We start from the raw sequence: 11,644 nt of genomic DNA on the forward strand, positions 1-11,644 counted from the left end.
TGAACTAATGTGACATGGGACTTTAACCTCTTTGTGCGTGAGAAAAACTACACTGCACCAGGGGTCCTCATGCAAACAGTTGGACCATGGGAGCTCCTGGTCATGTGCCTGTCCAAACAACTGGACTGTGTGGCCACGGGATGGCTGCCATGTCTCTGGGCATTGGCTGCCACTGTGGTCCTGGTCAGAGAAGCAGATAAGCTTATCCTGGGACAAAATATAGATGTAAAAGTTCCCCATGCTGTTACTGTGCTGATGAACAGCCAAGGGCACAAGTAACTAACCAACACCAGGATGACTCACTGTCAGGGACTGCTTTGTGAAAACCCACAGGTCCACCTTGAGACTGTGCAGATGCTAAATCCCACCACCTACTTACCTACAGAGGTGGGAACCCTCGATCATAACTATGAGGAGGACCTGCTGGACACTCCCCTCTAGAACCCGGTACTGGAACTATTTACTGACGGAAGCAGTTTTGTCCAGGATGGCTATGCAATAATGACAACAGATGAGATAGTAAAGGCTGAGGCTTTGCCACAAGGATGATTGGCATAGGGGGCTGAGCTGTGGGCACTCAACCAGGCGCTAAGGCACACTGAAGGAAAGCAAGTTAACATCTACACTGTCTCAAGGTACACCTTTGCTGCGTTACATGTTCGTGGAGACATTTATAAAGAAAGGGGACTATTAACAGCAGGGGAAAGGAGATCAAAAACGAAGAAGACATCCTTCAGCTGTTAGAGGCAGTCTGGACGCCTTCCCAAGGGGCAGTCATCCATTGCAAAAGCCATCAAAGAGGAACCAATCTAGTCAGCAAAGGGAATCAGTTGGCCGACCAGGCAGCCAAGGAGGTGGCAACACAACTGAGTCCCACAGTGGGCCCTAAACCAATCTCTAAGGTCCTCTTGGCACCAGAATTGCCTCTGTCCCTGAGATATACCAAGGAAGAAGATCAAAGGGCTTTAGATGAGGGAGGAACAAAAGGAGAAGAAGGCTGGTAGAAGATTCCAGACCTGTCCCCAGCAATATACAGTCCAGCTGGTGAAACAGCACCATGAGACAACTCACTTAGGGAAAACTGCCTGGAAAGTTTACTGAGTTATTACTATTTCATTCCTAAGTTCCCAACCCTGTGTGCCCAGATCAGTGCTAGACGTGTGAGTTGTGCGCAAAACAATGCCAGTCAAAGACCAAGACCCAGCCCAGGGGTGCAGATAGTTGGGACACTGCCCTTTAAAGATTTAGAAGTGGACTTTATTGAAATTAAGCCCTACATGGGCTATAAGTATTTACTTGTGCAGATAGTTGGGACACTGCCCTTTAAAGATTTAGAAGTGGACTTTATTGAAATTAAGCCCTACATGGGCTATAAGTATTTACTTGTGGTAGTCTGCACCTATTTGGGATGGGCTAAGGCCTACCGCATGTGCACTGAATGGGCATGACAGGTGGCCAAGGCCCTACTGAGAGACATAATCCAGAGATATGGGCTACCTCTCTTCATAGGGTCTGACAATGGGCCAGCCTTTGTGTCTGAGATAATCCAGACCTTGTCCAAGATACCAGGAGTCAAATGGAAGCTCCACACTGCTTAAAAGCCACAAAGCTTTGGGCAAGTTGAGCACATAAATCGGACCCTCAAGACTATGTTAGCTAAGCTCTGACAGGAGATCCAGTTACCTTGGGTCAACATGCCACCCCTGGCCTTACTCTGAGCCTGATGTACCCCGAGGTCCTCAGGCCTCAGGTTCTCCCTTTGAGATCTTATATGGGAGACCACCCCTAGTGATAGGAAAGCTCAAGAGAGACCCCCAGCAACTAGATGACCTGGAGATGTCCCAACACCTCCTGGCCCTGGGAGAAGTCTTATGCCGTATCACCTGGGAAACCTTAGAAAGGACTCCCATTCCTTTTTGTAATTGGGTTCATCCCTATCAGCCAGGAGATGAGGTATGGGTTAAAGACTGGAAAAAGGAAGCACTTCAACCAGTTTGGACAGGCCCCCCTACTGCTGTTAAAGTTACAGGTGTCACCCCTTGGATCCACCACACCAGAGTCAAGACAGCAGCAGCTCCCCACAATAAGGAAAGCAGTTCGAGACTCCAAGAACCCACTCAAGGTCTGAATCCAAAATCAACAGCCCTGCTCTAGTCACTCTGGGAGCTGACCAGTCAACACATGGCAGAAGCTTGAGGATTCTTCAGCCCTGCTCCAGCCACATCCTGTCAACTGGCTGGTCGATGTACAGTGGAAGCTTGAGGATCCAGTTATCAGGATCCAATGCATGAAAGTAAAAAGTGAAAGTGAAGTCGCTCAGTCGTGTCCGACTCTTAGCGACCCCATGGACTGCAGCCCATCAGACTCCTCCATCCGTGGATTTTCCAGGCAAAAGTACTGGAGTGGGGTGCCATTGCCTTCTCCAGTCTGAGTCACTAGGGAAGCCCATATCCTGCTAAGCTGTAGTGTATTGGCTTAGCTGTAGTGTATTAGAGTGGAGAAGGCAATGGCACCCCAGTCCAGTACTTTTGCCTGGAAAATCCATGGACGGAGGAGCCTGGTGGGCTGCCATCTATGGGGTCGCACAGAGTCGGACACAACTGAAGCGACTTAGCAGCAGCAGCAGCAGTGTATTAGAGAGTAAAACAGACCCCACATGTATTTCATGCATTCACATGACTAGATCAGGTCAGGGGGTCCCTTGGACCTTGCTTTACCATACTCACTTCTCTTGCCAAGGAGAGGTAAAGGAAACTTACGTACATAACAAAACAACCTGTTCTGTTTGTCAACAAGAAGACCAATATATTTGTTTTTACCCCTGGTTTCCTCCTCAATGAAAATTCATTAGAAGTTTGCCACCTAGAAGGAAGGCTCCTGATTAACTGAACACAAATTACTAATTTAGAACACCTGCTGTTGGTGTACTTTGATGTATGCACTGCTGCTGACAAAAACCCTAATTCTAAATTGCAAGGGCTTATCATGGGAACAAGAATATGCATTCAATGACAAATATATGTGTAACCTGGCATGCCATAACACCGGGTGTTATGAAGATATGTGGTATTGCTGCTGGACCTGGGCCTGTGTCAGTTGCGAAAACTTGGAAAATATAGAAGCATGTATGGATGTGAGAGTTGGACTGTGAAGAGAGCTGAGCGCTGAAGAATTGATGCTTTTGAACTGTGATTTTGGAGAAGACTCTTGAGAGTCCCTTGGACTACAAGGAGATCCAACCAGTCCATCCTGAAGGAGATCAACCCTGGGATTTCTTTGAAGGACTGATGCTAAAGCTGAAACTCCAGTACTTTGGCCACCTCATGTGAAGAGTTGACTCATTGGAAAAGACTCTGATGCTGGGAGGGATTGGGGGCAGGAGGAGAAGGGGACGACCGAGGATGAGATGGCTGGGTGGCATCACTGACTCAATGGACATGAGTCTGAGTGAACTCCGGGAGATGGTGATAGACAGGGAGGCCTGGCGTGCTGCAATTCATGGGGTCGCAAAGAGTCGGACACAACTGAGCGACTGAACTGAACTGAACTGAACTGAACTGAGCTTGGGAGAATAAGGACAAAGTAGCACTCCTCCAAAAGAGAAATGTTGATCCCAAATGTAAGCTGGGGACATGTAACCCAGTCAATTTCACTGTTTTCAACCTCAGAGACCTAAAATGGAAAAAAGGTAATTAAATCAACATCTGTATTAATGGGAAAGGTAGTGACTCAAGAATTGTATTGATATTCAGAGCGTTTCTGTTCCACTCTGGATTTCCACACACAGGCTCTTCCATTCCTTTTATGAAGAGATGGAAAGTGGCCCTCCGCCTATTTCAGCCAAGACTAAAAATCTGTTTCTAGCCCTAGCAGAGACCATAGCCCAGACTTTGATGGTTACTTCTTGTTATGTGTGGAGGAACTAATATGGGAGACAAATGGCCCTGGGAACTAAAGAATTAGATCCACAAAGACCCTTCAACAATTCCGAAAAATTCAAGAAGACCAGGGTCAGAATTTGGCATTTAAAGACTTCCATAGTTGGCAAACAAAAACAAAAACAAAAACAACTGCCTGACACGGTGGGGCCCATGTCAGTGATCTGGTAGGAAAACTCACTTGTCTTGGCCAAATACAATTACTCATACTTCTATTTGGTGGGGAAGCCCACACTATACAGAGCCTAATCCTCAACCTCTAGCAAGATTCCCCAATTTAAAGACCCAATGGGATGACTTATCCACTGAAGGCCATTGGCCTGCACCAGAAAGATTATATTGGATTTGTGGAACAAACACATATTCAGTTTTGCTAGCCAACTGGTCAGGGGCATGTGTACTGGGGACTATCTGTCTCTCCTTTTTCCTATTCCCCCTAGCCCAAGATGAATCACTGGGAGTCCCAGTTTATAAAGAGAGAGGCCCCACCAAAAAGCACAGATCTCTACAGATTGGAGACTGGAAAGATGACGAATGGCTTTCTGAATACATAATCCAGTAAGTACTACAGGCCAGCCACATGGGCAGAAGATGGATTCTGGGACTACCAAACCCCAATTTACATGCTTAACAGAATTATCTGGCTCCAGGAGGTGATTGAAATTATTACTAATAAAGTGACCAAGGCTCTTAATTTACTGGCAGAACAACAAACCAGCATGTGGCAACAAACCAGGATGCTATTTATCAAAATTTCCTGGCCCTAGATTACTTATTGACTGCAGAAGGGGGCATGTGTGGAAAGTTCACTGTTGCCTACAGATAGATGATAAGGGCAAGGTTATAGAAGAAATAACCAGAGAGATGACTAACATAGCTCATGTTCCAGTCCAGACTGGAAGGGATGGAATCCTGGAGAGTTATCTGGGGGATGGTTTTCTTATCTAGGAGGATTCAAAACTCTAAGATTCAAAACAAACCTCCTCCTCTTTGCTTGTCTCTTGCCATTATTCCTGAGGACAATTTCCAGCCTAGCTGAGGCTGTTGTAAACAGGAGGGCCACCACACTCTTCCTAGCACTGAAAAGTTATCAGCCCTTGAGCCAAGAAGATCAAGAGGTTGATGCCTTATAAGCTTTAAGGGGCATCAAGAGGGGAGATTGAAGAGGAAAATTTTAAAACTTCCATCCAGCTAGAAATAATCTCATATTCTGCTTCTGCATCTCAGCTGCTGCTGCTAAGTCACTTCAGTCGTGTCCGACTCTGTGTGACCCCATAGACGGCAGCCCGTCAGGCTCCCCCGTCCCTGGGATTCTCCAGGCAAGAACACTGCCGTGGGTTTCCATTTCCTTCTCCAGTGCATGAAAGTGAAAAGTGAAAGTGAAGTCACTCAGTCGTGTCCGACTCTCAGCAACCCCATGGACTGCCGCCCTCCAGGCTCCTCCATCCATGGGATTTTCCAGGCAAGAGTACTGGAATGGGGTGCCATTGCCTTAGCTCCTTGCAAAGTCATGTAGGTTACATAGTTTTGGGAAGACAGAAACTTGCAACAATGCTAGGAACAGAAATTTACCTCACTCTCCCTTGTCAATTACCCAGCCCCTGTAATCCTGCTTAGCCATGTTTGTTTCTGTAAAGGTCAGGCATCCCCTCTGCTCTGTCCTAACTGCTGTTCCCCCCTGAGTGGAACTCCCCGTTTGAACTGGTCTATTAACATTCAGCACTGCCCACTAAAGTCTGGTGTTATGCACTGTCTATAAAAACTCTGTAATGCCTTTGTTCAGGGCACAGAGCTGGAAGTGTTAGCTCCTCAGGGCTTGCTGGCGTAATAAACCTGAGTTCTCCAACTCTCTGAGAGCAGTACTTGGTTTCTCAACGGACCAACTTCAGTAGCACTAGGATGTGGGCCCATAACAGCACATGTACCTGGTTGTAACTTACACATCTGCCTTCAAGCACTTTGCTTTCTGTTATAGAGAGAAATTTGTCGTATTGACATCCTATAGAACATTAGTCCATTTCTTGGATGATATGCTAACTGGACCTGACAAGCAGAAACTAATGACCATTCTGTAAGACCTATTAAGGATTTCTCTGGTAGCTCAGATGGTAAAGAATCTGCCTGCAAGGCAGGAGACCCAGTTTCAGCCTCTGGGTTGGGAAGATCCACTGAAGGGAATGGCTACCCACTCCAAAGACTTAATAAAGCACACGTATGCCAGAGGATATGAAATAAACCTTGTTAAAAATTCAAGGGCTGGGTACACTAATTATGTTTTGGGTGTCTAGAAGTAGTCTAGTGCAAATGTACCACTTCCAGAGAGAAACAAAGCTGACACCATATTGGATCTGTTCCTTTAGCTGTAACCTTTGTGTTCTGTTGCTGTGCTTAGTCATGCTGGCTCTGCACCTTGGTCTAAAAGAATGTTGCCTACAGCGTGAAACGTGCATGATAGCCCATTCTCAAGACTCTGCCTCCCAGGCTTGACCTTTAAAGGTATAACATTTTCCATTCAAATAGAGATAAACTGTTGCAGAACAGAATAACAGTTGTCTTGTTGAAGGCTGACAGGAACATTATACAAGACTATGTGGATAGCTGCAAGAATAAAAGATTATCACATCTTCTCTGGGATATAACCTACACCAAGAAGTCTGCAACAACTAACCTCCCTTATTAATATAAAAGAAGCCTGAATTCTAACTCATGTAAGATGGTAGGGATACTAGCCTGCTATCTTCGCCATTGCTATTCCTTGCCCCAATACCTTGTCTCTCAATTTGAGCTTGGACTCAGTAACACTACCACAAAGAGGCATGGTATTTGATGGGCCTCTGGATGTGTTGCCCTAAGCAATTTATCAAGTAACTCACAGGACTCCAGATCTCTGCAGGGCCTCAGATAAGAGAAAGTTCCCCAGCAGGCCCAGGGGGTGGTGCAACCTGCCCTGCTCCTCAGTCTAGTGGCCCCACAAGCCCATTGGTACAAGGAGTTTCAGTGCTGTCTGAAACCTCCCACAAGCATCTTTTAGGAGAATCCTAGCAAATTCCTTAGCACTATGTCCTCTTTTGTTAACATATTTTCACCATTTGAGAAGAAGCTCCTAGGTTGCTACTGTGCCCTGTTCTTTTTTTTTTTTTTTTTTTTTGTGCCCTGTTCTTAGGACACGAATTGACTATACAGACTCAACTGCCCAGGAATGCAGTGTTATCTGATTCACAAAGCTCTGTAATTGAACCAGTGCCGCAGCAAAAGCTGAGCGCCGAAGAACTGATGCTTTTGAACTGTGGTGTTGGAGAAGACTCTTGAGAGTCCCTTGGACTGCAAGGAGATCCAACCAGTCCATTCTAAAGGAGATCAGTCCTGGGTGTTCTTTGGAAGGAATGATGCTAAAGCTGAAACTCCAGTACTTTGGCCACCTCATGTGAAGAGTTGACTCATTGGAAAAGACTCTGATGCTGGGAGGGATTGGGGGCAGGAGGAGAAGGGGACAACCGAGGATGAGATGGCTGGATGGCATCACCGATTCGATGGACATGAGTCTGAGTGAACTCCGGGAGTTGGTGATGGACAGGGAGGCCTGGTGTGCTGCGATTCATGGGGTCGCAAAGAGTCGGACACGACTGAGCGACTGAACTGAACTAAACTGAGCAGCATTTCACTGTTAAGTGGAAATAGTGTGTACATTACCAGCTCATACAGGTCTTGAAGGCATAATTAAAACATCAACATGAAGCCCAGCATTCTGTCATAAACGCTCCTTCTGTACTAACTTTCCCTCAGACCACATGTACGGCCTTAGGAGGGGTGAGGAAAGAAATTAGGGTCCTGGTGTACCCTACAGTATTTGGTTACACCCATATATGGTTTGTACAGTATGCTGACTTCAAGAGAAGTATTTTATAGCTTATCTCAGAGATGATACGAAAAGACAGTAGTGAAGCCAAAGTCATTATAGCCTGCCACCAAGAACAGAGAAGAATCAATACTCTAAATCATTTCTAGTTACTTATACTCCAATACCCCACAGCCTCTACAAGAGCAAATTCTTGGTTGGGATTAAATGTGGAGCAAAAACAGAAAGTACTGCTTCATTTACCTGGGTAGCATCTACAAACTAGTCCAGACAGGTCAAAACTAATAATAACTACCAGAAATCTGTACAAAATGCCAGAGTATATGGTTTGATAAACCTATTAAACAAGTACCAGAGTGCCTGAAGAGCCAGTGTATTTGGTTATTAACTTTGGAAATAGATGGCTATGTATCCTATTTTGAAAATGTTAATTCATGGACAGTGACTAATGGGTTGACCTACTGGTGAAACCTTAGGAAGAACAAAATTGCAAGACTGGTGAAGTCTAGGGGAAAAGTTACGTGGAGGACTTCTCAGAATGGGCATGTATGACAAATCCATGACCCATATCAATGCTCATCAGAGGACATCTATGGCAGAAAAGCTCTCAATAATCAGATAGACAGTACATTCTGTCGTATGGATGTCAATCAACCTCTTTCTGCAGCTACCTAGTACTTACTTAACAGGCCCATTTATGAAGTGATATGACAACATGAAAGGAGGCTGTGTATGAGCTTTTCTTCACTGAGGTTGATCTGGCTTCTGCCTATTCTGAGTTCCCATGTGATAAAAGCCAAGGCCATGCTGAGCCCCTGATTGAACCCACCATTCTCCCAGGAACCAGTGAGCTGCTTGGAGGCAAACTGATGCATTGGACACTTTCAATCATACAAGGAGCAGATATTGTCCTCTTGGGAATAGAAACATTTTCCAGATACGAATTTGCCTTTCCTGTGTAAAATGCTTCTACTGGCACTAAACAGAAGGCTTCATTCATTGCCATTCATATTCCATTCAAACCACCTCAGACCAAGGAATCTGTTTGCAGAGAAGGACATAATAGATTGAAATTATACTTACAGAATTCATTAGCATTATCACAAGCCCCAGCAACCCAGAAGCATCTGGCTTGACAACGTGGTAGAATGGCTCAGTGACCACATCGGCTAAAAGAAAATTACCCCACAGGACTGTTATACAAGATGAATGTGTGACTTAAACCAGTGGAAATACATTGCAACCTCTCCCTCATAGCTAAATACATGAGCCGAGGAGCTAAGGAATGGAGGTTCACAAAGGTTCTATTCATTTTTCCCCTTCAGATCAGTTCAGTTGCTCAGTTGTGTCTGACTCTTTGCGACCCCATGAACCACAGCACACCAGGTGTCCCTGTCCATCACCAATTGCTGGAATTCACCCAAACCCATGTCAGTGATGCCATCCAACCAACTCATCCTCTATCGTCCCCTTCTTCTCCTGCCCTCAATCTTTCCCAGCATCAGGGTCTTTTCAAATGAGTTACCTCTTTGCATCAGGTGGCCAAAGTATTGGAGTTTCAGCTTCAACATCAGTCCTTCCAATGAACACCCAGGACTGATCTCCTTTAGGAAGGACTGGTTGGATCTCCTTGCAGTCCAAGGGACTCTCAAGAGTCTTTTCCAACACCACAGTTCAAAAGCATCAATTCTTCGGTGCTCAGCTTTCTTTATAGTCCAACTCTCACATTCCATACATGACTACTGGAAAAACCATAGCCTTGACTAGATGGACCTTTGCTGAGAAAGTAATGTCTCTGCTTTTTAATATGCTGTCTAGGTTGGTCATAACTTTCCTTCCAAGGAGTAAGCGTCTTTTAATTTCATGGCTGCAATCACCATCTGCAGTGATTTTGGAGCCCCCCAAAATAAAGTCTGACACTGTTTCCACTGTTCCCCATCTATTTGCCATGAAGTGATTTTTCCTCTGCTTTTTAAAAATTGAGACACAATACACAATACATATAAAGTGTACAATTCAGTGATTCAGTATTTTCATTAAGTTTGTGACCATAACCACTATCTAATTCCAGGATACTGTCATCATCTCCAAAATAAATCCTGTACCGTCAGCAGTCACCTCCATTCCTCCTCCCCCAGTCCTAAGTAACCACTAATCTACTCCCTGTGGATTTAGTTGCCTATTATGGATATTTCATATGAATGAAATCATGTAATAGGTGGCCTTTTGCATCTGGTTCCTTTCATTTCAGTTCAGTTGCTCAGTTATTTCCAATGCTCTGTGACCCCATGGACTGCAGCACACCAGGCTTCCCTGTCCATCACTAACTCCCAAAACTTGAGCCATGATGCCATCTGGTGATGCCATCCAAGTATCTCATCCTCTGTCATCCCCTTCTCCTCCTGCCTTCAGTCTTTCTCAGCATCAGGGTCTTTTCCAGTGAGTCAGTTCTTCGCATCAGGTGGCCAAAGTATTGGAGCTTCAGCTTCAGCATCAGTCCCTCCAATGAATATTCAGGACTGATTTCCTTTAGAATTAACTGGTTTGATCTCCTTGTAGTCCAAGGGACTCTCAAGAGTCTTCTCTAACACCACAGTACAAAAGCATCAGTTCTTCAGTGCTCAGCCTTCTTTATGGTCCAACTCTCACATCCATACAGGATTACTGGAAAAACCACAGCTTTGACTATCTGTACCTTTGTTGACAAAGTAATGTCTCTGCTTTTGATCCTGATTACCAAGGGAAAGTCAGATTGCTGCTAGCTAATGAGGGAAGGATATCAGTTCATGTCTGCAATTCATGGAAATGGGGATGACAGAACAGATTTAAGAAATGTAGAGGAAACTATATTTCCAAAACTTTGTGACTGATGAGGCATACAGATTGAGGACAAGGAAGGACTCTTGACTTTGTCATTCTTTCTTTAAGTTTTCTTTATCTTTTTCTGGTTTTTTTTTTTTTTTTGCTTTCTATTTTTCTATTAATTATTAGGAGAGGGGTGAAAAAATAACTGAAAACCATTTCTAATAATAACTAAGAAAGTCAAATTCTCAGTTTTGTCACTTTCATTCCTACATAACAGTCTGCTTTGAAACTCTGTTATTAAGTGCATATATATTTTGCATAGTTTGCATTGTTATGTTGTCTTAATGATTGATCCTTTTGTGATCATGAAATATATTTCTATCTCTGCTAACATTCCTTGTCCTGAAGTCCACCTGTCTGACACACACAGCCACTCCAGTTTTCTTAAGACTAGAGTGTGCATGGTGTAACTTTTAATGTGCTTTTAATTTTAACCTATTTGAGTCTTCATATTTAAAGATTACATTAATAATATATAGCAGCATATATATATTTAATATTAATATCATTTTATACATTAAGATATTAATCCTTTACTGTGCTTGTAGTCCAAATACTTTCCTGAACTACATCTCATCAATTTCTTGTATTAGTGGATTTTATTTATTTAATTTTTGGCCATACCACATAGCATGTGGGATCTTAATTCCCCTACCAGTGATCGAACCTGTGCCCCCGTGCATTGGAAGCATGGCATCTTAACACTGGATTGCCAGGGAAGTCCTTATTAGTGGATTTTGAAAGGAGAATTTTTGAAGGGAAAGTGAAAATAGAGACTACATGCCTTAATTCTTGTTCCAGGAAATTTTTACCCAGGGAGATAGGACTAAGAGGAATGAATAACTTCACTACTTACCCCAGGATATGTCTGCCAAGCAGTGTGTCTGGGCAGATCATCCACAGGAATAGCTTTCCTATTAAAATAACAGCTTGGTAACCTGGACAAAGAGCTTGCTTCTCTGACACCAGTTTGCTTATCAAAAAT

This window comes from Ovis aries, chromosome 3 (genome assembly GCF_016772045.2).
Source record: "Ovis aries strain OAR_USU_Benz2616 breed Rambouillet chromosome 3, ARS-UI_Ramb_v3.0, whole genome shotgun sequence".
Classification (NCBI taxonomy): Eukaryota; Metazoa; Chordata; class Mammalia; order Artiodactyla; family Bovidae; genus Ovis; species Ovis aries.